General features: G+C 42.0%; 1 protein-coding gene and 1 long non-coding RNA gene across 3 annotated transcripts in view; both read left to right on the forward strand.

The window, feature by feature from the left end:
- The window catches only part of BRF1 (BRF1 RNA polymerase III transcription initiation factor subunit), a 174,540-nt gene that overhangs the window by 135,071 nt on the left and 12,413 nt on the right, over positions 1 to 27,056 (forward strand). The gene's annotated exons all lie outside the window — the stretch shown is intronic.
- On the forward strand, positions 22,019 to 27,021 carry LOC121070564. The gene is made up of 2 exons (XR_005820134.1): positions 22,019 to 26,388; positions 26,470 to 27,021. It is a non-coding gene; the product is annotated as an uncharacterized LOC121070564 (long non-coding RNA).

Here is a 27,056-nt window from a genome sequence, read left to right on the forward strand (position 1 = left end):
CACTAATGTCTTCTGTGCATATGAAACAGGTGTCACAGAAGACTAATATGTTGAACTCCTGGGAAAGAGCCATTGCCACTTTGAGCTACTTAAAACCTAAGCTCCAGTTTGAGCTGTGTTATGCACCAGAGCTCTTCAAGTCCACTAAAGAAGGGGTTTAGGTCTGCAAGCTTTTGGTTAAAAGCTTAATAATTTACTTTATATTTACTTGAGCTGAATCTTATGACGTTATTTGCAAAGTGAAATGTGTTGTACCAAGAAAAAGTGGGACCAAAAAAGCTTTCAAGTCACTACTTTTTAAAAATTTTCAGCCTATTTATTGCTAGGTACTTGAAATCGGTAATGATACCAGAGAGGACAGGATATATTATCGGGGGAATAAATGTGTCAGGTTAATCTCCTGAAGAATTTGCCATGGAAGAAGTGAAGCAGGACTGCGAAGCACAGCTGAACCCGCTGTAATGAAACAAGGTTGTTCTGAATGGAAGCATATGAATATATAATAGAAAACCAGATCAGGCTTGCTGCAAATATGACAAAAGCCCTTGGTAGAGATTTCAGATTTGGTTAGATTTTGAATTTCACTTCCGAATTCTCTCCATGGCCTCCCAGGTGTTTGTTGGCCATCCTTTCGCTCGGCAATGTTCACCCCTGGCAGCGGGGCCCCGCGGGTGTTCCTGAGCTCCGAGGTCTGGATGGGGCAAGTGGCACGTGGGAAGGACTGGGAGCTTGTCCTGGCCCTGGAGGACGCTATGCATTGGTATCTGCTCCAGATACATTTTTGTTGGCTTCCCCATGGGTGTCACGACCCCAGAAATATCCCCTATATGATGAGGGAGGATGCGTGTAATGATGTCTACAGCCTCGTGTTGGGCGTCTCACTTAAGCACATACATTGCCTGGTACTTTCTTGGCTCTGATTGAAATCAGATTCCCCCAGAGGGTAAAATATGAGCAGAAACCTGATTTACTAATTTTTGGTAAAGTTGTATCAGAGAAATAGCATTAACAGTAGCAGGCCTTGTCGCTGAACTGGGTATTTCGCCCCGTGCCAGCAGCGGCATGGGTGGGCGAGGGCAGCGAGCACAATTCCCCATCCCACACATCTGCTCATGCTGTGGGTGCCTAGCAGGACCTGTATGGCTTTTTCCCAGGGAGTAAGAAGGGAGGAAGCCCTCACATCCAGGATTACTGACAACAAGCCCTGTATTTTGGGTTTTGCTGTCCAGGCTCATGGCAGTGCGGGGCTGAGTGCCGTGCCGTCGCGCTGCTCCCAACCCAGCTGCAAGTCTCCATCTCCGTGATGCTTGTCTGCATTTGCCATGGCTTATGATTTGTTTTTATAAACTCAAAGCAGACTATTTATTTTTTTTTTAAATGTACAGTACTTGTAGTTTATTTTACATTATGGGACTGGTATTTGTGGAGGGGAAGAGGGTGAGCTCTGTTTTTCCAGATTACTTAGATCACTCCAAAACTGCATGAGACAAAGCTCAGCCTGAGTAATCCAAGGGATGCCTGGGTGTCTGAAAAACCTCAAAAACGGTATTTCTGTTAGGGTACTGCCTGTCCTTTACACCAGTTAGACCCAGGTGATCGTAATGGTTACAAAGCACTCTTGATTCCTTGCGTCTAGAAGAGAGTTGTTGTTTCAGAACCTCTTTTATTAGGAAAAATAACCTTGCAGCAAAGGTTTAAGAGATTTGGAAGTGGGTATCTTCGGGGTTCCTGGATTGCAGCAGACACAGTGGGGTGTGGCAGGCTGATGGTGTCTGCAGGGATGCCCCCGGGCGAGCTCTGTGTGATGGAGCTGAGCTGCTGAAGAGGGAGAAGTCCCCGTGTTTGGCAGACGTGAAGCTTTTGAGAGTCTTTTCTGTGCTGACTTCAGTATGTATTCTCCTTACAAATTGGTCCTTTGAGATGGGATCTTAAGAGTGTTTTTATATGCTTTAATTTTTCCACCGTTTATTTTTATTTTTTTCAGCATTGCCTTCAGCTCTCTGTCTAATTTACCTTTGATAGGCTGTTTTTCCCTCTCTGCTTTGAAGTCTATTACATGGCTCAGAATTCGTGTGTATTACTCAAAGTGAGATATTAAACTTTATTTCTTGTCTTGTGCAGTGCTTCAGGCCTTCTTTCCATATGTGACTAATGCACTAGCACAAATGTGCTCCCTGAGACAAAATTCCTTACAGCAGATACTGGGAGTGCTTGCTGAGCTGCTAGCTGGGAGTTTCTTCTCTAAGCTTAATTATTTTTCGGTCGGCGTTTTGGTGTTTCCTCCCGAAGCAGTCCCGTGTTGGCTGGGGGATGAACTAGCTCTGGTTCCTGGCTATAAAGGTACATGTGGGAGCCTTCAGCTTTTGGTTTGAGTCTTCTGTGCTTGGTAAATAAATTCTCCAACCACTCCAACATAACTGTTTTCTTATGTGAGCTCTGCTTTGAGAATTTCTGTGGAGTGTAATTTGATGTATGTTTGTGCTTTGCTGTAGTATATAATCATGTAAATCAAAGGTTAATCAAAATGATTAGTCATTTTAAACAGGAAAATGGTGACATTTGATAAGCACCTCCACTTAAAATAAATCCTGCCAGTATTTTTCAGTCTTGTAACTTTAGAGGGACAACTTTATACAAATTGCGGTTAACATTTTATTTACCAAAAACAAAGCCAAGAAAAAATGAATGCAACGCTTCCAGGCTTCTGCTTTTCGAGTCATGCATCTGCCTTATTAAAGGTACCTGTCTGGGGGAGAGCTTCGCCAGTGACCTTGGAGGGAGCTGACATCCATTTATTTGCTTGCTCACGGTAGGTCTGGGGAGTTGATCTAGCAAAGCCTGCTGTAATGTTGTAACCTGGCTAGCGCTGCAGGTAGCTCTCTTCGGGTGAGCTAAGAAGCCTTTTGTAACAAAGAGATAAATCAGAGGTGAGGGCAGCACAGAAACTTATCTGACCCAACACGCCTTCAAATGAGCATGTGTGCTAAAATTTGTGAGTGCTAAAGTTAGATAGCCAGCAGTCCTTCCCTCTTCATTAACACGCAAGGAAAAATGCATTTCTTTTGTGCACGCACCACAGTCGGGATCGGTGGAGTGGGTTGGCCCTCTGCCCTCCACTTCGTTCCTCCTCAGGCTGAGGTGGGACAGAAGGAAGGGGGAAGATATTTTTTTAAAAAAATCCCAAACTCATTTTTCCAGAAGCTGGAAATGTTTGTCAGAATGTGACGTTTGTTCTGATTACTCAGGCTATTTTGAAGATCGATTCCCCAAAAGTTTTGGAGTCATTTCTTTTTGAGTACTGGAATTTTAAATGCCAAAATTTCAGTGATGCAGCAAACCCGCCTGTATTTTCACTCTGTGAGATATAATTGGAGACAAAAGCCCCTGGAATGACTTAATGATAGGAGAAATAACATAAAAAGGCTTTCTCGTTGTGAACCAGTTAATGTAAGCTCAGTGATGCTACAAAGCATCTTCAGTTGTACATCATTCATTAATGGCATTCAGCTTTTATAGTGCAGACGTTTAATGTTGTCAGGAGTTAGCTTAGTGTAAGCGTAAGGGAACATGGTCTGCTGCCACTGCAGAGGGGTGTTCCTGAGCTGTCATTTTTTAAGTCTTACGAGAATCTTGGAGAAATATCTAAAAATAAACCCGTCAAGACTGGGTGAAGACACATCTAGGCTTGTGTGAGCGTTTCAGCAGTAACAAGCTTCTGCCAAATTCAGCGCTCGGTTCCCTTTACCCAAAATGATTAGAGTGCCTTCAATTTAAAAGTAAAAGGGCATTGATCTGGCTGACCTTGTGGCCCAGACCCAGGTCAAGTGTCCGTATTTTTACAGCAGCCTCGTTGTTTGTTTAATATAAGTTGGATCTTGCTTTTCCGCCTCCCACTCAAGAAAATCGTCTCCCCGTCGGATTCCAGGGGAGGTCAGCTGGGCAGCACGAAAATGCAGAGCAGACTTTTGTGACCGTCTGAAATCATTTCATCTCGCATTTAAGACCAAATAGGAGCGATTTTAGCCCAGAAGATAATTTTGTGTGACACTCGTACTGCGAGCTCCTTGTTATCTCTATTCTCGTTTTCAGGTTTATTAGAAGAAAATGCTCGGTGGTCTTTTACTTCCAAATTAGTCTTGGTACTTGTAGTGGGAGATTTAATACGTATGCACACATTAATAGTGCGTTATCAAAACCAGTTGTAAGTGACTTGGGGGAAGAGGGGAGTGGGAAGAGGCAAAGAAATAGAAAGTGCACGTTGTAGAAATAGAAAGTACACAATAGAAAGTGCACCATCAGAACCTAAAGGCGCGCATCCTGCCCTAACAGCTGAGAGTCTTGGGCACTGTGAAATGCTCAAGTTGTTAGTCTGTAGATTTTTCAGATTTTCTTTTTTGTTTGTTTGTTTTTATGGCTGAAGAATGGCTGGATTCAGAATTGATTTTTCTCTTGACCCTACCCCAGCAGGGTCTGCTTGTTGATTTGCTCTTTTTTTTTTTTTTAATATAAGGTGAGGGAAGCATGTGGCTGGTGTGCTTTAGATTTGCAAATGAAGTTGAATTTTCAGTGGATATTTATTAAATGTTGAAGGAAATGGGACAAAACCATGAAGTTACCTTGTTCTCAGTACGATAAGGCATATGTTATCCTACCAAGGCTAATGCCCAAACCAGGAGAGCAGTCACAGAAGCATTGTTTCTTGATGTTTGCATACGTTGCCAGACTGAATAAGTGGCAATCTGTGTGGTTGTGATTGCTGTTCCTTCACTGTAGCTGGGTAAAGTATTGGAAAGTTATGGCAGTTTGTTGCAAAACTTGAGGTACTGTGTTGTTCACAGAATATTTAACAGAATCTACATAATTAGTTTTAAATTGGCCGGTGTACTGTAACTTAGTCATTTGTGTAAGTGCTGTTCCATTACCCGGTGACGTTTCTGGTGTGCTGACTGATTTCAGCTTTACCTTGCTGCATTTGCTACTAAATATAGGCTGAAACATATTGAGATGACTTCTAAATGCGTTCTTGGAAGAGACATGCAGCAAATTTAACTTCTTCTGTTGTTTAATTTCCAATTCCTTCTAACTCAGAAATTCCTGCCCAGCATTTCCCCCTCCCTCCCATCCAGCACAGTGAGAGACTGAACGAACCGATCACCGTCTTTAGCACTTGCAGCAACCGAGGTGGCTGACCCACGCTCTCCAGAACAGCACGACTTCTCTTCTCTCGTACAGACCCCTTCCCTGTGACCCAGAAAGGTGTAAGGGAGCAAACCACTGACTTCTGCAAACATTTTCCTCTCCCTCCATGTTTTTACACTGGAAAAGAAACCCATGCAGCTACAGAGGTTGGATGGGAAAGTACAGGGGGCAGTGTATGTGGACGTAAGGACCTGCAGCCTGTCTCCCAAGTGCACATTCAAGATCCTCTCATCCTGAGTGCTTTTTCAAGGCATGCTTGGCTCAGCAGCTGTCAAAAACTGTAAATGATTTGAGATCTTTCTTTTCAAACAGGGCCGTGATAGCTGGCAGTGAAAGGATACAATGAGCCTATTATAGCCTGCAGCGTGACATGGTGTGACAGATCTGAAATCTGTATTGATATTCAAAGTTGAGTGTAACCTTGCTGAATTGGAGCACTGGAACCTTGGACATTGAGAGCACTCTGAGGTCCCATTCAGGATGGAAGGGTTGAGTGTATATTAATAGGCTGTTGTCTCTTTATTCGGAGATGTTTTAGATGCAGCATTTAATGTGAAAGAAACCTATGCTACTTTACAGTGCAATGTTCTTTTAAAAAGTTATCAATATATTTAATCTGTGTGTTTGGGGATCTGAAGTATGAAGGAAACGCATACAAATTAGGAAGCAGAATGAAGTGGCTGGCATGTTTATTTTGTAAGGTTATCTTTGCCTGCCTAGACTGGTGGCATGGTAGCTTTACTAGAAAAATGGCGTTGTGTACTTTGGTGTGGGTTTTATCAATGCAGCGGTAAAGAAACAAAATAATTTGGAATCCTAAATAAAACTGCTGTTGCTGAAGTTGAGCAACACAATCATCAGATTAAAGCTGTAGTTCAATTAATCAATCAATCAGCTGATGAATTAATAGCAGAGATTAAAATCAGCAGTGAATCAAATGATTAGGTGCAGAGAAGCATGACAGAAATCAGGAAGTTTTATGAAATAGGACTGCTTATTGCAAGGCAAAAAGGCAGGATACCCAGCGAGCATCGCCTGCTGCCCACCTCTTGGAAGCAGCCGATGGATCTTTCCCGTTTGTGTGTTAGTAAGTCACTTTAGGGGTTAATTCTGTGCCTAAGTATGCTAGTTAGATGTTGGTGGATTAGACACTTGCTCTTTTTCCATTTTCTGCTAAATGAACTGTGTGCAAACACTCTTTATTAAGCAATATTGGCTTCAAAATATGATAGGCAAATATAGCACATCTTTAACATGTTTGCACTTTATTCATGCCTTCTAAAATGTTACAGGAAAAAAAAAAGGATTGGAGCAGAGTAGAAGAAAGGTGAACTCCTTTGTGCAGGCTGTTGGTGGAACATCACAAGTAGGTGAGATTGATTGATGCCTCCTGTGGACTTCTCTGGGCGTTCCTGCATCAGGCTGTGCCCTCCAGAGTCCCTCCTTCTGTTCCTCCGCCTCCTCCTCCTCCTTCTTTGAACAGTGTTCAGGAGACTAGGACCATTATTGTCTCCCAGTAATGTGGCAGCATAAAAAAACCCTACCTTTATCACCGATGTGTTTATTTGTGGTACTGACTCTGCTGCACCTCTTCAAATCTCCAAAATGCTTTGGGGAAGTATGAGCTTTCTTTTCCTACAGCCTGGTTCAGTCTAAATGTGATTTTGACCTTTGGACAATCTGGAACATAAAATCTGACAGTAAGGCCCAATCATTTCTTATATAACTTATTTTAAAAGTCAGAACATAATGTGCTCCTAAAGCGTAAGAGAGGACTTGCTGAAAAAGCTTCAGTCTCATCGTGGGAAAAGTTCAGAGTACATATAACTTAAATTTCCTTAAATTCCTGTAGTAACAGGAGCTACTTTTAATCTGTGGAACCATTTTTTCATTTTCCAGTTATTCCTTAAATTATTCCCATTCCTTTTCACCAGGAAAGAATTGGAGACATGAAAGAATTTGGTTTAACTAGGTTAGAAAAGCGTCCTTAAGAAAAATAGTTGTTTGGCGTAGTACACAACTAACTTCAGATAATATACTAGCACCTCAAGAAAATGTGAGGTCTGTACGTATCAAGTGTAAGCAAATGAGCCTTCTCACGAGAACAGTGCTGGGAGCGTACCCACATTTGTTGCCTTACAGAATCCATTTAAGGCTGTATTGATATCTCTCCTTTGGTCAGTGTAGTATGGTGTATAGGTGCTCTGTGAGCATTGTTGATTTTATTGCATAATGTATCACAAGAATTGCACAAGTATTTTATACAGGCAAAACGTAGTTATCGATTTTGATTTGTATATGACATTTCCTTGCAGTTTTCTTCCTTCTGAATGCTTTTGATGAGCTACTGCTCAGCATACACTGATGTTTTATGGCTCAGATAGAACTGTGCCATACATTTCATGAAAATAAACCTGAATACTGATTCATCGGCTCTAAAAGCAAGAAATGACAATGTTCCATTCTGTTCTATTAAAAAAAAAAAAACACAGAGGGAGGGGAAGAAAAGAAAAAGAAAGGGATAATTAAGGACTTAAAACCACTGTATTTGTTTTGTTTTATTCCTGCAACGAGTGAAGTGAGTCCCATGTAAAGTGCGGTGTGTGTAAGCCACAAGAAAACATGAATTTTGTATCATGCAAGGTAAGTTACTGGCGAGTGACTTACTCACTGGAGAGGTCTGGGCTGGGAGGTGGCCGCTTTGTAAAAATAAACCTCATCTTGCTGACCTTTGCAGCCCCTGGCTGCCTCTCTCTCCATCCAACCCGAAGAGATTAGGAAAGCCCTTCTCATCAGAAGGCACTGTGGACACCGTTGTCTCCAAGGGTCCCGTTGTGTCTGGGCGTGATTTATCGGGGCAGCAGCCTGCCTGCTCCAGAGCCTTCACCCGCTGGCACCAGCAGCTCAGCAGCAGCCCTGCTGCTGTCGGGCAGGCGTTCAGGCTCGAACCTCTGCCTGCGAAAAAACAATGCACGTCTCCCAGCGTGACGGATGGGAAACCTGACCCCCTTGAGTCATTCGCCCAAACTTGTTTCGAAGGCTGGCTGCTTTTGTTGAATCGACATCTTCAGGTGCTTCCTGTGTTTTCTCCAGGAGTGGATAACTTGTCTTTTGTTCAACGCAGAAAATAGGAACATGCTTAAATCTCATAGAAAGTTTGTCTCTCAGCACATGGTAATCTTCAGTTGCTGGATTTTATATGGATACACATGCGTTATATATATAGATGTGTGAATATATATAAAAAGAAAAGTCTTAAAAATGCAGTTTTTATATGTTTATATCTATCTCATCGGGAGAATTGGCAGAGAAATGTTTCTAAGATCCAGTGATTACTAGGCTGTAGTTTTTCTATTAGCTTTGGGTTGTAATTTGAAATTGCTCCTTAAAACATAAGTAGGTCTTAAATCACAGAACTGTAGGAAATTCTGGGACCCAGGGCCTGGAGTGAGCTTGCAGTATTATTTTGTTGCAGCGTCAGTAGCTAACAAACATTAAGCACAGCATTATATTAACTTTTCTGGGAAGACCAGAGACTAGAAAACTCAAGTTTATGGTTCAGCATTTGCTGATTGGATTTGCAACTCGGGGAAGTCCAAATGTGAGATGCTTTTTGCAGAGTACTTATGAGAGGCCAGCCTCAGTAACAGATGTGGTTTTGTCTAAATGACTTTCCCTCTCTTTTCAATCTCAATATCTGTTGATTTCATTTTAAAGCAAATGAAACAGCTAAGACTTTTTCTGTCGTGGCCTTCAATATCCTACCTCTCTACAGCCCATAGTTTTAAGAGCTGTGGGAGGCATAGTGGGGCTGAGGGTACCCGTACTGGGCTCTGGTTTCAAGCCATTTTACAAGCTGGTGAAGATTTCAGGCTTTTATAGCAGGACTTATCTTTACTCAGGCAGGCTCAAGAGACCAGTGGAGCTCCTCTCGCCTGTACACCATGCTCCACATCACAGCTTCAGAGAGATCTGGCAAGTTCCCAATTTAAACTGTCTTAATAGGGTGAATCTGAAATGATTTAAATACCATAAATTTACCACCATAACTAGAGTGTCAAAAGCAAGAGCTGTGGAAGCGCTAATATTTAAGAGAGGTTTTAAAGAGGAATTTAAACCTAGCTGCTTTGGAAAGGTCTCTATGATGAGGTAGGGAAGATTATAAATATGTGATTTCAATCCCCCAAGTTTTTTTATTAATGGATCACCCTAAGGTTTTCTGTACTGTACGTGTCTAGGGCTGGATTTTGTCCCACTGACCTCAGCGGATGGTTCACACCATGGAAGGGTGGAGCAGTGTGTGCTTTGGGATGTGTACAGGCACCGCAAAGAGTTGTGAGAGTCGGTCCCTGACGATGCAGATAATTAAACAAGTGTACGTTCTCAGGCTTTGTGCATGCTTTTGGAAGGAAATGGTAAAACAATCTACTTAAGAGCATCTGAATTTTTGCCAACGTGTGTTATAGCTTTCCCTGATAAATTACTAAACATGATTTCCATAGCTATTGCTATAAATACTTTCCATTCTTTCTCCTCTCCCCTCTCCCCTCTCCCTTCTCCCTTCTCCTTCCTCCCTTCCCTAGGATGGTCATCAATCTTGTGTTTAGTGATCCTGCTTTTCTTTAGCTCTTATCAAATGTATCTCAGTGTTATTTATTCTCTTTCTGTTTCACTTAGGCTCATAGGTGCTGTTTGGACTTCAGTCTTTCTCAAAATCTAGAAGAAGAACCTTTCATTTGGCATGAAAAGGGAAAAGCGGATTTGTTTTTCTTCTTCTTAGGACTTGAAAAGCACAAAATAAAGATTAAATAGGAAAATGGAGAAACAAAACTCAGAAACACTGATTAAACTGTAGGGAACATTCACATATCTGCCATTTGGTCTCCTGAAGATCAATACTATGAGTCTAATCTATGATGCTGCAGCAGTCTATAATAACTCTAACGTATTATCTTTCAGTGTATTATTACTGGACTAAAAATTGCTGTTTTTACATTTTGAAGATACTGGGATACTCATTCTGGCGTTCATTATTTCATAAAATAGATCAACACTGTTCTCTGTGTGCACACAGTTCAATATTCTTTCAAAACGATATTGAAGGGTGATCCTGCTGTTCCAGTGATCCTGTCCAGCACGGTTACGCCTGAATGGACGCCAAAAAAGCAGAGCTCAGAGCAAGCAAAATATGGCTGGTCGTGTCTGGTGCTCGGTCGTTTCAAAGGTGTCATGCCTCTTAGCTGGCTGATAAATAGAAGGAAGAGCAGCGTCTGTGTTGTCGTGATTTTGCCCAGTGAGAGGCACAAAACCAGCCTGAAAGTTTTTGTGATGACTTCTGGTCTTCGTAAGGTAGATTCTGGGAGTTAGTAATTTGGCAAGGAGGGAAAAACATCTTTAGTAATATACTTATTGCTGTACCGATAGACAAGTTATGAAGTTTGGGCTAATTATAATTTCCTGAGTCTCCATAAGTGGATTCAAAATGACTTGTTTGCTCTTGTGCTGTAGTAACTTTTTTTCATTTATTCTTTTCCCTTTCAAGCAGCTGAATACCATATTGCCTCTAAATTGGCAAAATATTAGATTTCCTTAGCCTAATCTTAGAGTCTTGTTTTTCCAATTATATTTCGCAACACTGATGGACAATAGTCAGTAAAAGCAAAAAGACAGAATTCTTAACAGAGGCTGGATTTGGAAGCCTGTCAAAAATGTGGTTATAAAACAACCTGTCCCATGAGCAGAGTAACCAGCAAAGTCTAGTTCTCTACCAATTGCTGCCTTCTTTCCCTTGGTTCTTCCTTTCCTCCCCTTGAGCAACAGCTCCAGCTCAGCTCTGTGAACCTCTGTGAGCAGAGCTAGGGTTTGTTTCTCTTTGATTTTTTTTTTTTTTTTCTGCTGTGAGCCATGTACCTGCGTGATACCTGTGTGGGACATGGTCAACTCTTTCTCCTTTGGTGGGGGAGCAATTTGGGTCTCCTCTTCCTACTTCAGATTTTTACAAAGGGCATAAGAACTTGGTTATTTTGGTGACTTTGGTGACTCTGTTAGATTTTGTGGTCCCTGGACATGTGGAAGGGTTGGAATGGAGTGAAATAGAGATGCCAGCAAGTCCTATAGCTGTCCTTTTATAATTATCTTTTATTTACAGTGGAGAGTGCACCTCGTGTGTATGGGCAGAGATTTCAAAATGAATGGATTACTATTACACTGATTTAAAAGGACTTTTAAATTTGGTGTGTGTTTTAACTGGGCTATCTAAATAGCTTCAAACATTTAAAAACTGTTGCTCTTGTAAGCAATTTTCAGGCTGAATCCAAAATCACAGCATTCCTAGGGAAAATATAATCTTTAACCCTCAAAAATGCCTATGTTAAAGTTACCCAGTGTTGGCAATGAGTACGTAGGCGTGATGCATTTTATCAGCTTTGCTTGTAGCTAACCAAAGAGAGTTTGTCATAGCATGAGTCGCTTATTGATGACACAGTTGTCTGTGATTGATTAAAAGTGGCAGATTTATTTCAGCTTCAACTCTTTCCATTAGCATTCCTATCGACCATCTGGCAGTGGAAAACCTTACTTGTGAGATAGACTTAGATCTTGTTAAAAAAATTACAAGATTTCTTGGGGCCTTTTTTGCCAGTGTCCTGGTGAGCTGGAAAGTTGTCAGGTTTAGTTTCTAGACAGTTTTGTTATCTGAAACGGTTGAGACATGTAGGGTCAGGCTGTGATTTGTTTTCAATGGTTTTAACGTACTTTAATTATTGCTTTGATTGCAGCGAATATTTAATTAGTGGTTGTGCAGGTACCTTTTTGGGGGGCTTTTTAGCTCTTTCATAGCATTCACTTGCTGGTTAGGGTGAGAAGTGACGTGTTTCTGTTTAAATGGGAGCAAGAGGACAAACAACCTTTTTTCACAATGGTCCCTACAGAAAACCAGAACTTCCCCTGAATTACTTAATTATGAAAACGTCATATAATAATCAAAATCATTTGACCATGCTTAGGGCACCACAATCAAAATCACTTAAAGATTACGTACCAAAGAGGGATGCTTAAGGGGCACAAAATGAATGCTAAATGAATTGTGATCTTCCAAAATGTGCAGCTGTCTCTGTGTCCATTAAATGCTAGAGATACGTACTGATATGAGAGACGCATGGACCTGTCGTACAATGGATGATGAAACCTCAGGACATGTAGAGGAGCTCCTGCAGTGGCACTGTGAATTACATCACGATCTGAAGTCGAGCCGCTGCTCTGGCCCTACCGTCCCCTGATGAGTAATGCTGTATCGGGGCTATCGTTGGTAAACAGCTTGATGTGGCTTTTCTGCTGCAGTGTTTGGCACCTGGAACCGTAATGCTGTCTGTGCCTTCCCACCTGCAGCATCCCCTGCTTCCCACAAATGTAGGAAAGCCTTGAAATTTCATTGGGAGGACCCCTCACATCTAGATTTTATAGGGGATGCTGTAAAGATTAATTTTATCTATGTGCTGCAGAGAGGTGAGTAATGGATAGGGAAAACACATTCTGCATGATTTTCCCTGTATTTGCAGGGTTTGGTTGTAACAATGCTTTGAAATCTTTGTTGAACACATTTTTTAGGGGGGTGTGGGAGTTGAAAGAAATCTGTCCATTTTTCAGAGCGTGATAGATTTCTGTCCAGGATCTCCAGAGCTTGACCTTGTTGGCTGTAAATATTTTAAATGGTTCCATGGCTATTTCAGGCTTGTGGTTTGCTGAGGCGTAATGCACAAGGGACTGCTCCTAAATGGGCTCCTCGTGGCACTTAGGCTCACACAAACACTGCAGCAAGCAAAGGTGTTAAAATACATGGCTGAAGGTCAAAGTGACAGGTCTTATTAGGAGATTACCAGTAATATTTCTCTTCAATAATCTCCTAACAATTTATTTTCAATTTTGTATACGATTTTGCAAATCGTGTTGAGGCAGCATTAAGGTTACGTAGATGCTAGTTACTCGTGCGATATTTAGCATTAAAAAGGGAACGAATCCCTTCTGGTTTTATTTTCCATCATTAGTAATGTTTACGCTGGAAGAGTATGCAATTTCTGCAAATCAAATGTTTTTGGACAGTTAGCGGGGATTATCTGAAACACATAAATAATGTATGGTGTAATTCACTTGAAGGCCTGCGTTAGCCTTTTTTGGTCTTAAAGAGGATAATATTGGAGGAAAAATTTGGAGGAAATTTATTCAGCCACTTGAAGAGGCATTTTATGGAGGATTAAGATTTGTTTGTTTAAGTATTTCTCAAAAAGTGCCTCTCAGGTCCTCTGTTTTAATTGTGCCATCACGTCTGTGAAAGATCATTTTCATTTTCTTTTCTAAGGGCGCGTGTCAAAGCGTTGCTCACTTCCAACGGTACGCAGACTGTTTGGTACAAACATTTCACAAACAGGACTGCTAATAGACAAGGCACCATCCTCCTATCAGAAAGTTTCTTGAAATGTCTCACCTGTGGGTTTATTTGTCCTACTTACTATATTTTCTTTCAGAAATGATGCCTTTTGGCAGCTCCTGTTGTATTCATACCGCTTTTTGGATAACTGACCAGACTCACACACGACACCATCTCAGTGCACTCTTGTAGATCACTTGCCAGTTGTCTGCTTGAACACCATCTGCTCCTGGCAGAAGTTGCCTTCAAATACCTAACAAAACAGGTCATGGGAAAAAACAAAACCTTCCAGGAGCTTAATGGTGTTAGCACACCCTGCTTCTCTAACTCCGTGAGCCTTTTCCTCGGAGCACTTCAGGAAACCTGGACTATTTGGGCTGATTCTCTTACCCCGAGATCTTTCCTTTTGAGGACTACCAATATCTGCCCGAGCAAACAGTGAGAGCGCTGCTAGCTTGCAGCAAGAGGCTTAGTGGAAAGCTCGAACAATGTGTGAAACCCAGTCCTACTTCATAATGACATGGAAAACTGTGCTAATGAAATCTGCAGGAGACAATAAAGTGACTCATACAACAAAGAACACTGAAAACAGCCGTGCAAACCAGGGCCACTAAGAAAAAAAATAATACAACTGAGAGCAGGAAACAAAAAGAGCATCTTGGAAGAAATCCAGACTAATGCATCCAAAGAAATATAATCTAAAATGCAGACGTACATGGGATCACAAGCTGTAAAAGCCATAAGGCTGAAAGAGATAGAGAGATAGTGGGCCACAAATTAGATATGAGGCTCTACAAAAGGACCAATTTGGGCCACGTGTTGGAGAAGCACCACGTGACGGATTAGTGAGGCATTAGGCCTTTCTTGGAGAACCATTCACGTCCGTGGATGAGAGAATTGGAGTCATTAGGATGATTTCAGTGAGAAACAAAGTGGTGCTGATCTGGAGGAAATGCTGAAATACAGACAGGTAGTTTGATGATAGGAGCCGACGTGTACGTGAACATGCAAGCGTTTAAAGCATAGATGAGTGAAAGAGCAGCATATGGCATGGCAGAACTAGAATGAAACCGGGGAAAAGGCGGATTTCAGTGGGACAGCAGAAGGTGGCGGTCAGGTTGAGTGCCATGTTGAAGACAGAGTAGTCAAAATACAGGTTGAGGGCCAAATACAGGAGAGATATCGGGAGGTTCATGTCTTTTTTGAGCTATATGTGGTTAAACCAAGTCTGAATTTGTTCCTTAAGACATTCATAGGCTTGAAGAAACAGATAAATGTTCCTGGGCAACCTGCTCTAGGTGGCCCTGCTTGAGCAGAGGGGTTGGACCAGATGATCTCCAGAGCTCCCTTCCAACCATAACCATTCTGTGATGGTAAAGCATTTTTGTATATGCATCCTCTGCAGCTGGAAGTGAACTTAAATACACCGTGGCAATCCAGAGGGTGCTGCACGTCCTGGTCACTTGGAGGAGTTTGTCACGCCAGGTCCCGGGAGAGGATTACACCAGGCTGCTGCGTGCAACTGCAGCTCTGGCCCTGTTTCATCTTCCTGGAGTGGGAGTCAGCATCCTCAGACTTCTTTTTTTCCTTTTTTCTTCAGCTAATAACACAAGTAGGAGTGTTGAAAGGATTTGAAAGCATCTTAAAAGAAGCTTGTAAATGACAGGAGCTGGTTCGTGTCTCCTGCGGGCGCTTAGTGCTTGCCTGCTCCTCAGGTGAGGAGGCAGTGGCAGCCTCCTGCTTGTTCGCAGGGAAGGCAGCAGCTGCCCCCATGTGAAAGGGAGCTGTCCTGGCCTTCCTCCACCATCACTTCTGCTGACCCTGTTGACGTGGGTTTAGTCTTAAAGAAACAAATCTTCAGGTAATCATTTTCCCACCCCAGTTGCCACTCTCAGAGACATATTTTCCATTTTAAGTAGGAACGTTTGCTTTGACAAGTGTTTTTTTTTTTTCCAATGCAGCAAATTGAAGTTAAAACCTAAAATCTGATTTACTGTGATCCTGGACACAGTTCAGTTGCTCATATGGAACAAGCTATATGAAAACAGGTTGTTTACTTGCTAATGTTTAGAAGTGGTCCATCTTGCTGCTCAGTAAAGCCGCATTTCCCAGAGCCTGATTATTCAAACTCCTTTTTCTAATATTAACATTGATTCCCTTACAGCAGTATGATAAAGTTGCTTATTTCTCAGCCCTTTTAAATGTGCAAGCCTGTCTGTAAGCATGGTAGACAGCTTATCAGTTCAGCAGTGCTGCTTGCCAATGCCATGCGTTTGGTAAATGCTTGCAGTCAAGCTTGAGAGTTTATGGACACTGGCTTGCATTTCTTTCTCTATTTTACTGCACTGTTTAAATCAGGAGTGTTACAAAGCCTGTTAAATTTGTAGTGAAGAGGGGATCTGTGAGTACACCAGCCCTGCCTGTCCCTGGCCAGCCAAGAGGCAAGAGGTGAAGGTCTCTGGACCTACTCTTAGCAGAGGTTTTGGGGGTGAGAAGCAGCCCTGGAGTGTAATTTATGACTTTTTCACAGAAGTGGAGGGGAAGTAAAAGAGACTCCAAAATAACACTTTTAATAGCTCAGGGTTGTGTTTTGTTTTGTTTTGTTTTTTTCCTTTCAAATGTTTTTGTTTATTATAGCTGACACCAGTCAAGGAGAGACGAAGCTCTTTAACCTTAATGCAAATAGAGCAGTAGTGCTGTAACAAAAAAATCTGTTCGCTTTATACCTCTGGGCTGATGACCCTGACAGACTGGAGATTTTAAAAATAAAATTTCTCACTAGTTGTTTTTTGTTCTTAATCTGTTTAGCTGTATCAACCCATTTGAAGCCTGATTTTTGCTTAGGAGGAGTAAAAAATTACCTATAGCAATAAATCCATCTATCTGTTATGCTGTTTATCTGTCTATCTATATATCCCCTGAAGACTTTAAAATGCTGTTTTTTATTTTGATACTGTTGCTGAAAATCAATTGTGACATTTTCTGTTTAGGCTGCTAAAGGTTTTGGCAGATAGAACATGGATTTTGTCTTTTGATGGTGAATTCAATTCAGCATTTATTGCAAAGTCCTCAAGTGTTTAAACGCGTAGTGATAGACAACTAAAACTCCTGCTGTGCTAAACTCCACCAAGTCTCTTCAGTAGTTCTGCTGTTCAAAAAGAATTGGGACTTGTTTCATCTGTTTTTAATAAATGTGAGACTTGCATGCTATTTATGTCAGAACTAAAGCCAACTTTGCATTTCAGTTTGACATCTAGGATCTAAGTTTTTAGCTGTTACTCCTGAAGACACCTACTCAACTTATGATGTTGTTATCTGTTAAAAAAGGTGAGGGCATCATCTTGAGCATCATCTTATCTAAACTGTGCTGCTGAGATCTGTGTAATGAAGGAAAAGCAAAAGCTGGTCTGCAAAAATACTGGTCACGTGAGAGAATACACACACTGGCCAAGGTGAATGCCAGCATTTGAGAGCAGTCTGCTTTGGTTATGTCCATCATGCTTTTGCTAAATTTAGCTCTTTCCATGGGTGAGAGTCTGATGGAGTTGTCTTTTGAATATCGGGACATGAGGGGAGGGCAGAGCCTGGCTCCGTGGGTCAAGCATCAGCCTGGCATCTCTTGGACAAATCATTTAGGTGATGTCTGCAGGAAACGGGTCGGTGATTCCAACCTTCCAAGCCCGTGCCCTGAGCTTCCTGGAAGCTGGAGCACGCTGTAGGTGTAATTTTGTGTCTGAGCTGAAGTGCATTACGTGCTGTTAGCAGGGGCCACGGGGCATTGCAAAGATCAGCATAAGGCAGATGAGCGAGGCCTGTTCCAATGGGGTGTTGCCAAATGTGCTTCTTGTGTCGCCAGGAGCGCTGATGGGCCAGGACCCCAGGGTTCAACTGCTGGGGCAGCACTCGCTCAATGGCATCCACCTATTTCTTTTGTAGGGAGATGAGGGAAATCTGCTCCGGGCTTCTCTGCGTGGTGCTGCCATTTGGTAAAAATATCACATTGCTCATATGCCATTCTGAAGTGTGCGTTTTCCACTCGTTTTAAGCAAGATGAATGAATGGGGAATTTGAATGCTCAGACTCCTTGCATGGATGTCACAACTCAGTGGGAAGTTGTAGAGGCAGTAAATAAATTTGGTATTGGTTGGATCAACTTTTTTGCCATTGTAGGTAATTAACACCTTTGTGTGAGACACATTCGTGCTGGAAGTATATATTTTGGTCATGAAGAAACCAGAGGTTTATGCCTCTTTCTTGTTCATCTATTAAGATTTTAAAATAAGGTATTAAAATTCAGAAGCCTAGAGGTAACAAGAGCCTTCGAGGAGCTTCAGCTGTAATTTTCCCATTGAGGGCGGCCAAACCATTACACTTCTGAACTAATGCATTCTTGCTCTAAGAACGACTGTGAAAGTTCACGTCAAAGGGTCGTAGATTGCTACCAAACTAATTTCCAAATGTAAGTCTATCGTGCATGTGTTTAAATTTGATTCAGTTCCTTTAAAACAGTTTACTCTAAAAAGCTTTTTCCATAAAAAAAGCGCATTGAAAAGTGTTTACATTACAATATGGCACTTGCATTACATTGCACTAAAAAAAATACTTTATGCATCTATTTATTTGTTGTAACATTTTACTAACCCACCGAGCAAAGTAACAGAGAGGTCTGTAGCGTCATGCTAAAAACCCAAGTGTGAGGTTGCCAAGTAGTGATGTTCCCACGATACTTTGTAGACACAAAAAACTCAGGCAAACTGGAATGATGCTGTAGTGCTGATAAAGGAAACGCAGTGTATGGAGATTAAACAACTGAAAGGCAGACATGTATTACAAGTGAGGCTGTACAGACTGTTGTCACACTGGGGCCAAGCACTTCTTAGGCATTTGTTGCATATTTTGACCAAGTACAGAATGTAGGAAATCTAAACTCGACACTTTCAAGACTTACATTAAAAAAAAAAATAAAAAGAGGGCAGGGGCTCTTTTTTTGTTATTAAACTAGAGTTTCTTAACTGATGCTTCAGAAATGCCTTTTCAAGCTCACAGAACAAAACGAGTGTGGTGATGGAAAAGAACAAAGGCAAAGTTGCTCATTAGACTTAGTTAAAGCTATGTTGATCATCGATACAAATTTGCATTATTTTCCCAGCGTGGCATTCTGTAACAACTTTACTGGGTGTGCTTTTGTTCCAGCTGACATTTGCTTGAATGGCAAAGCAAGTTGGCAAATTTTGTGCTGCTGGTCTTTGAAGTTGTGACTTCAGCCCAAACAGCCTTCTCTTTGTGTGCAGCGGGGAGCCCTTTGGCTTTGGAGAGGGATGCGAGCAGCACAAAGGCTAGAAAGGGTCTGTGCATGTGAAGTCTCACAATACTTCCTAGCACTTAACTTTAAGTAGCTCAGGTCTTGTAGGAATATTGGGTTGTTTTCTGTGAATTTTTCCTTTGCCATGCAAGACGTTAAAGTTCAAAGTGCAGCAGATTAACCTGAAAGTACATTTTTTATTGATCTTCAAACAGAGCTTAGTATGCAGAAGGATTTAAACTACAGTGGGAATTCACTGTCTTCTCTGTTCAGTACAATTGTTTTTTCAGGCTGCAAGCTCTCTGAGGTACAAAGGAAGGAGCAGGGATTTAGTTGAGATGGATAAAGTTTACTTCATGTTTTACTCATTCTTACTAGAGCTGTACTGAAATCTGTTGTATGTCAACACTTGTCTGAAAAGCTTGTCAGAATACAGCGACAAAATATGAATGATAGGAGGGGACTTTATATAAATCAGACAGCATGTAAGTATCCATTTATTGTAGTATTTGCACATTTCATGGTCAGTTGAACTCCTTTTACTGTTCACAGTCCCTATCTTAGTAATTGTGGTAGGAAGGTAGCTTGCACAGCATCCATTTTACTCCTCAGGTGACCTGATTTGGTCTTTAGTTGTACATTTCCAAGGGAGCACACTGCTGAAAGATAACCACAACTGTTAGAGCTTTTCACTATTTTCGTGTATACAAAGTCAAGGATGTGCATGAGCAATCCTAGGATGGAGCCAGAAGCTGCAGCTATTTTCTTTTTAACGAATCCTCTGTAGCCACTGTTAAGTGGACTTGGATCAGCGATAGGCACCGCTCGCCTTGCTTTTACACTGACCTTTCTCAGCAGCTCAGTTTTTGGTGACTGAAGAACTAAGCACTGGGGCCACAACTTCTTTAAAAGCGAAGGGTTAAAAATAAGTTCGGGTAAGGATTTTTGGACAGATATTTACAATTGAATTTTGCTGTGTTTTGCTTTGATAAGGAATTAACTTTAGGGACCAGTTCCCAGCTACAGAAGGCTTGGCCTCCCAAATGATTAAGATTGAGGTCAGCCTTCCGCCCGTTCAGGTGTGGGCTTCGAGGGGAGAGGCAGCGTCGGGAGCCATCTGGATGCTCTGTAAGGCAGCGTGCTCTGCCCGCCCGTCTCAGCCCCTTCTCCCTGTCCCTCAGATCTGCAGGCTGACCTGCTTTTGTAAGCCCCCTTTAACCGATTTCAAAGGGTAACAGGTAGCAAAAATCTATTTAGGCTGACTCAGCTGGTTTCGTCTGAGCCAAATTACGGGCTGGTCCCCAAGCAGACCAGTGGAGTGGCAGCAGAGCAGCTCCATGCACCTGACTGTGGCCAGCACAGGCTTAACCTGGGAAGTCTTCTAATTGATCCAGTTAAACCAGCGCAAGAGGCTGCGAGAGGCATCTCCCCTGCAGTTCGAATGAGGTGTCTGTTGGTTAATTCGTATCTGTTAGCATTAGTATTAAGCTGTATTAAAGCAAACCACTATTAAATGAAAATAAATCTGCTTTCTATGTAGGATCCCCTTTCAATAGGTAAGCAAACTTAATTGGAGCAGCGTGGCGTGGGGCTTCCCCAAGCCATTGGAGAAGACATTACTGTCTGCTTCCTCCATTAGAAACAGTGTCCTCCTCTGTTGAAGGGGATTGCACATATTGTACACAGATTTTAAACCAGCAATTAGTTTTGTTTTCCTTATTAACACTTCCATTTAGAATCTTCTTTCCGTAGGAAAATGTGGCTACATTTCTACCCTGCTCTGTTTGTCTGTACCAAATGCATTGCTAAGGGGATAGGCTTTTTATAACGTGAAGAGCTTCTGGGACCCAGTTCAGTGATTCATTAGTACATAATAGTATGTGTAAGCAAGGGCTTATAGTGTGTGGCAACTCCTCTTTTACACTTGTATCATGTTCATTGGTAAATGGCTGTTTTCCCGGTGATTCATACCGTATTTATACTTTATTAAACATGCATGCTTAGACCCAAGTAGAGATTGCCATGCAAGTAGCTTCCAAGGTTGGAATAAAAGGGTACAGTTTACTCTTTGGACCTTTACTGTTTCAGTAGACATTGGATCCAATGTTGTGAGAGACCTGCATGAACCTGTGGATTTACAGAGGCTTTGACTTGAAGTGATGCTCTTGTAGTAGAGCATCTTGTTGGGCTTTTGTTTGTTCGTTTTTGGAGATTTTGGCTTTGAGGTAGGACATGGGATCATCTTCATTTTAACTTTGAAAAAGGCTGTAAAGACTAATGTACGACGCATGCTCGTAGTGTATGCTGATATCTGAGGGATGGATGTACTGGACACAGTCTGGATGAAATGGTGCAAGCTTGGCCACATCGATCGGGTTCCCTGGTCCTTCTGGTATCAGCATGTCCTGGTGAGGTGAGAACAGGTATCCCACAGCACACCGTACAGAGCAGGGAAGGCGGACGCAGGCACATAGAAGATCACATCACCGACGGCAGCCAAGCCTGGATTATCCAGTTGGGAGGAAGACCTGGCAGACCGGTCCTTCAGGCTTCCTTAGGGATCCCGGTTTGCACAAGACAGAAAGTACTCCAGTGGTTACAAGGCAATCACATGCCAGCCTGACTTGAGCCATCAGCAGAGCATCACTAGGGTTATTAGCTAAGTATTTCCATAATGTGTGTCTCTACAAGTTATAATTAGAGCCAAGCCTGTCCCTAGCTAATTACAAGCTTGCTTAGAAGTATAGTTTATATAAAGCTTTTAAAACTTTATATGGGTAAGATATACATCCACAGGCGTAATAGGAATTACGCCTTATTTTCAAACTGAAATGTATGAGCTTTGGTCTCTGTTTCTCCCGCCCTTTACACTTTTGCATAGGTTTTTTTTGTTGCATCCTCATCCAAAGTTTTTGCCAGAAGTCCTGTCCAAGTTTCACCAACATCAAACCAGTGATTTTTGAGCTTTCTTCCAAGTGCTTCATTCTCACTACTGAGAGAGTAAACCAGATGCTAAGATGTCTTTGAGCTTTGTGTTTGGAGAAGATTAATAAATAATACTTAGATCTCTTTTAAAAAGAAGATAAGGAGTCTTGAAAGTCACGAAAGTATTTGTTGGACATTCAGTACAAGGTCTACATAAATAATGATCTGTCTATGGGGACTTGCTGTGTGTTTGCGTAGATGGTGCTGCACCTGCATGCCTTCAGCTCCGGCTCTTAGGAATAAAGTGAAGTTGGCAGCATAACCACATAGGCTGTCTGTCATGGTAGTGCTGTGGCATTGCATCCTTTGGGGTCTGTAAAGGAAAGCAAATGGTACAAGGAGGTGCTCGTGTAGCGTCCAACATCACGGCTTTTTAGGAAGAAAAGCAGAGTGGGGTGCAAAACCCTCATTTGTGGGTAAGGAAAGGAAACTCTTGAAAGAACTCCAGCAGCTAATGAATTATCTTTCCTTGCTTCTGTCTAGCCATATTTGAATTTTGTATTAGTTTGATTATTCAGGTCAGATCAGATTTAGGTCAGTTGCAATGGATTTTTTCCAAATCCAGTTCCCTCAATTCCTACTGTAAACTCTTACCAGATGACACGATGCGAAGCTGGAACAGACTTGAGCTGTGAGATGACCAAATAAAATCTCAGTGGGAACCACTTCCACGTTCCTAAGATCAGTTTCTCATGTAATAAATTCTGCATCCAAAATTATATCAAATACTTTTCTGACAAGAGTTCTTTTTTTTTTTTTCCTAGCAGACAAATCCCAGCAGAGCTATTTATAAGATGCCTCTCTCTTGTGTTTGCTCTCACATGCCTGTTATTCAGACCTACAGTGAAGAACAAATACATTTAAAAATTTCTCAGTGTCCTTGCCAGTGCTCTTGGACCCACCTTGTTTTGTCTCGTCTGAAATCCTCCAGTACATTTCTTTGATAATTCTTCTGTCAGTAAGAGTTGTCGTAGGAAATCACCATTAAAGGCTTCTCCCCAAAGGAACAATCCGGATTTATTTGGTGACATCTTCTCTTTGCAGACCGTTTCATGGCCTTGTTCTGCCTGACCCTCTGCTGGCTGTGAGGGATGGAGAGGAGTCATTCAAGTGAATGCCATGCTCGTGCCAAGTGCCACACTATAGGATAAAATGTGCAAAATCTTGTACAACAGAGATAACCGAGAGGGTGAGCACCTGGGTGTGCATGGTGGTGTCCTTGGGCTTGCAAGGAGGAGGCCAGGCCGTTTGTGAGAGTTCAAACAAATGCTCTCACAGGAAAAGTTGCTTTAGTTGTTTTTTTTTTAATATTAAATTTACTTCCACCTTTGTTAAAACTGAACGAAAAACCATCCAGAACTTCTCCCTAGACCAACCTACAGTTTCTTCTCCTGTTACAGCCTTTTCATTCATTTCCTGGTATGTTCAATGACACCAGACTTCCCTGAGGTGTCTACTGGCACACGTTTCGCAACGTGTCAATCTCTTCTGCATTAAATCAGGCAGATAAGACCCGTGCCTTCAGTTCTGGCAAGGCCTGGCATACCTAGGTCACACGAGTAGGGCAGGTTCTTCCCTGTGTGTCTCCTCCCTGGCTGCAAAAGCCAAGTTAAATCGTCATCTACCATTCGTCTGCTTGATTAGATGTGTGCTGTGCGTACCTCAAAATGCGTGATGCTTTAAAGCTAGATTTGCTATTTAAATAAGAGGTTTGCCTTAATTGGCTGTTATAAATTACAAGCAAGAGGGAATGATTTATTGCTTATAATTAGAAATGAGTTACGAAGGGGAATGTTGGTAATCATAAAATAAAGCTTGGAATACATTGATTTCCAGATGGCTGGCAGTGAAACTGCTCTTTAATGTAGAATAGACCAGACACAAGGAAAAAAAATCTGTCATCTGTCTTTATTCCTTGATGGATTACTTGGATGAGTCTATAGTTACCTGAATTTTGAAATATTAGTCTTGGCTGCATAGTCTGATGAGAGAAACTTAATTTGCACAGTGGTATATGCTATCAGAGGCAGTGGAAGTGGTGAGTTAGTGTTATGCCTAGCATGATTTTTGTCCTTGTAATGTCACCAAGGAAGATCTAATGATAAATCTGGCAGCACCTTTGGGTATAACAGTCTCAGCGGATTGTTCTCAGAGGCTGCAGGTTACTAAGATGTTTTTCTTTTCATCTTTTGCCTCATTAGCAGTTTTTATGAGGTTGAGATTGATCAAAACACCTGTCCAAAAGCAAATATTTGTAATCCTCCCTTTGTGAGTCTAGCAAATACATTTGTATCAGAAATAAAGACAGCGGTGCTACTGCTGAGATCTTTTCAGTAATACGTTTCTGTTGAGATGATGTGTTTGTTTGACTTTTTGAATTTCATTTCTGCTACTATAGTCCCAAGCATGATTTAAAAATGATTTATGTTTGCCTTATCTGCTAATAATAGTGTTTTCTGCTATAATAGATGCATTCTGCACTGTTACCATTTGAAAGACCATGCTACGAGATAGTTGGACGTATTTGGATTGTCACCACATGAGTTGTCTCACGCTTGTGTCTTAAAAGTGACATTGTCATTAGACTTGCTTAACTGAAACCATCATGATTAATCATTTACCTTCATTAAAATGCTTCACAGCTTCCTTATTTTAAATAGTTTTTCCCAGCAAGGTGCAAATATGCCTCGCTGCCATCGTTTCATCTGGAAAAATTTGCCTGGTGAAAGGAATAGCATATTTTCAACTAATATTTTCCTGACCTGTGGAGAGATGAGCTCATCAGTATCTTTATTGACAAGCCCAGGAAGAAGGTGTGTCAACCAGAAATATTAGATCAGTCAGCCTTTCTTGTCCTGGAGCAATTGTAATTTCCCATGGTCTGCAGCAATTTCCTTTAGAATCTGATATGTGCAGAGATTGTTTGGATCTGCTGCTGTAGTGTAATTTCATTTGGTCCCAATAAGGTGGCCTTAGATTTCATTCTTTTCATTTTTGCTGTTGAAAATCTTTTGTTTTAGTAGAAAGAATAACAAGTTGCCATGTTACAGCACCTAAATGAGGAATGAGTGCTACAGCTATGCAGAAGAATATTGCCCACTCCGAGGTGGGTTAGTAACAGCAGGTGTTGGTAACCTCCGCTCCTCTTAGAAAAGTCTGAAATGGATGTTCAGTTCACTATACTTGTGAACAAAGTACAAAATTCTTCTTGAAAACAAAGTTCTTGCTTTTCAAGAGAGATACAGCAGTGTGTTGGGGAATGGTGTAGGTGCTTATTTCTTTGCTGATAACTGTTTCCTGTAGCCAGTGATAGGGGTTCTTATTTTTTTGCTGGTTTACTCCTACGAGTTGTTGGTCCCTAGATACTTAAGCCTGGGTATTTGCTAGAAGAGGCCGATCTCATTAGCGCTGAGGATGTTCTCAGTGCCGCATTGTCTGATGCCGCGCTGATGAAAGCGTCGCTCCTCTGATCCAGCATTAAAGAGGACTGAGTAGGAATCAGAAGTGGGAAAAATTTCTCATTTCGCTCTAGTTTTTGTTGTCACTTTAGCTTTGCTTTTTTCCCTCCTTAAAATAGCTCTTTCTGTGGCGTTGCATGCTCAGAAATAGCAGGAACACGTTGGCTACCTTGGTGTAGGTGATGGAGTTCTTGCAGGCGTTGGGCTCAGGCAGTGCTCAGCACACCCTGATCTTGCTGCCAGGTGCCTGGTTGTGTCTGGTAGGGTTCTTACCCTGCCTCATTCCCCGTCAGCCTCTTGGTATGGCTGGCAATGCTGGGTTAGCCAGCTCCAAATGAGCTTAGTGTGCGTGAGCTGAGGTCATTGCAGTGAGGACGTGCCCTAGGTTGGTGTCTCTTGGTCATTAGCTGAGGTCTCCATGGCCCTATCACTAGAAAGAGTGATTCAGAGAAGCTCCCTGAGGCCTTCGTGCTGCTGATGAGCTGGGTTGGGCTAAGGGCTGGTCAGCCTGGCTTCCAGAAAGCCAAAAATAACTCTGTGCCTCACGTTCAGGCACACATGGTGTCAAGGTGTGAGCATCAGAGCTGTTATGTTTTTCTGTAAAGCTGACATTTCTGTGGCTGTATCTGAACTTCTTGTGTGTCACGGTGCGCCCTTACACCCCAGTCCCTGTTCTGAAGGCATCAGGCAGACGTTTGTCAGTGTCACAACCAGCCATGGCCTTGGCCATGTGCCTTGGTTTCCCTCCCAGGGGAAGGGAATGGCTCCTGTCAGCACCCAGCTAGGACTGGGTGCAGAGGACGGTGGGCCTGCAGCTCTATATGCAAACCCTGAAGTGCTGTGGGATTGGTGTTGTGATTCCAGTCTGCGTTTTGTCTTCTGGAAAAGAGCCGTGGATCCTGCCCAGGAGGGTCTCTCTTCCCTCTGGTGCTGATGGTAGAACGATGTGTCCGTATCTCCTGCTGCTGCTGTTTCCAATAAGAGCATTAAAGCCTCGCAGGGAGGTAATTCCCAGCTTTCCGGTAAGGATAACATTGACAGTGCCTAATTAAAGGGCTCTTTTAGCCGGGATAAACATTTATATTAATTTCCTTCTCACGCAGATGTCTGGTAAACTGACTTCCTGAGGCAAAACCATCTGGCCTCAGGTGGGAGGAGTATCTCAACCAGCACGAAGAACCTGACCGGTCTCCCGATGAATCGTTTCTAAATAGCTTTTTCTGTCACTGAAGTGGCATACGTTTGAAATGCCTGTGGTATGGTTATATAGGTTTTATACACATTTGTCTTAGATGACCTGCATAATTATACCACAGGCTTGTGGCTCTGGCCCCATTGTATCTCTGCTTGCCATCGTATATCCTGGGTTTGTCTGCATATAAAATTAGTTGTGTGGTAAGCAGCAATAAGATGTTCCCTACTTGGATGGACTAAATTAAAATTCAGTAAGAAACAGAGCTTTGGGTGAGTTTCCAAATTACTTTCAGGATTTCACTGAGGAGATTGTTACAGTATCATAAACCTTTTCAGTGGGCACACAGCCTGATGCGAGTTAGCTGCTTTTATTGCCTCATAGTATTCCTTCTATGTTATGTTCTGTGCTGTGTAATCCTTTGTTATTAAATAATCAGCAAAACAAAAACAGTTGTTTGTCACAGCCAGCTTGTTTTTCAGAGAATTTGTTCACTTT

This window comes from Cygnus olor, chromosome 5 (genome assembly GCF_009769625.2).
Source record: "Cygnus olor isolate bCygOlo1 chromosome 5, bCygOlo1.pri.v2, whole genome shotgun sequence".
Lineage (NCBI taxonomy): Eukaryota > Metazoa > Chordata > Aves > Anseriformes > Anatidae > Cygnus > Cygnus olor.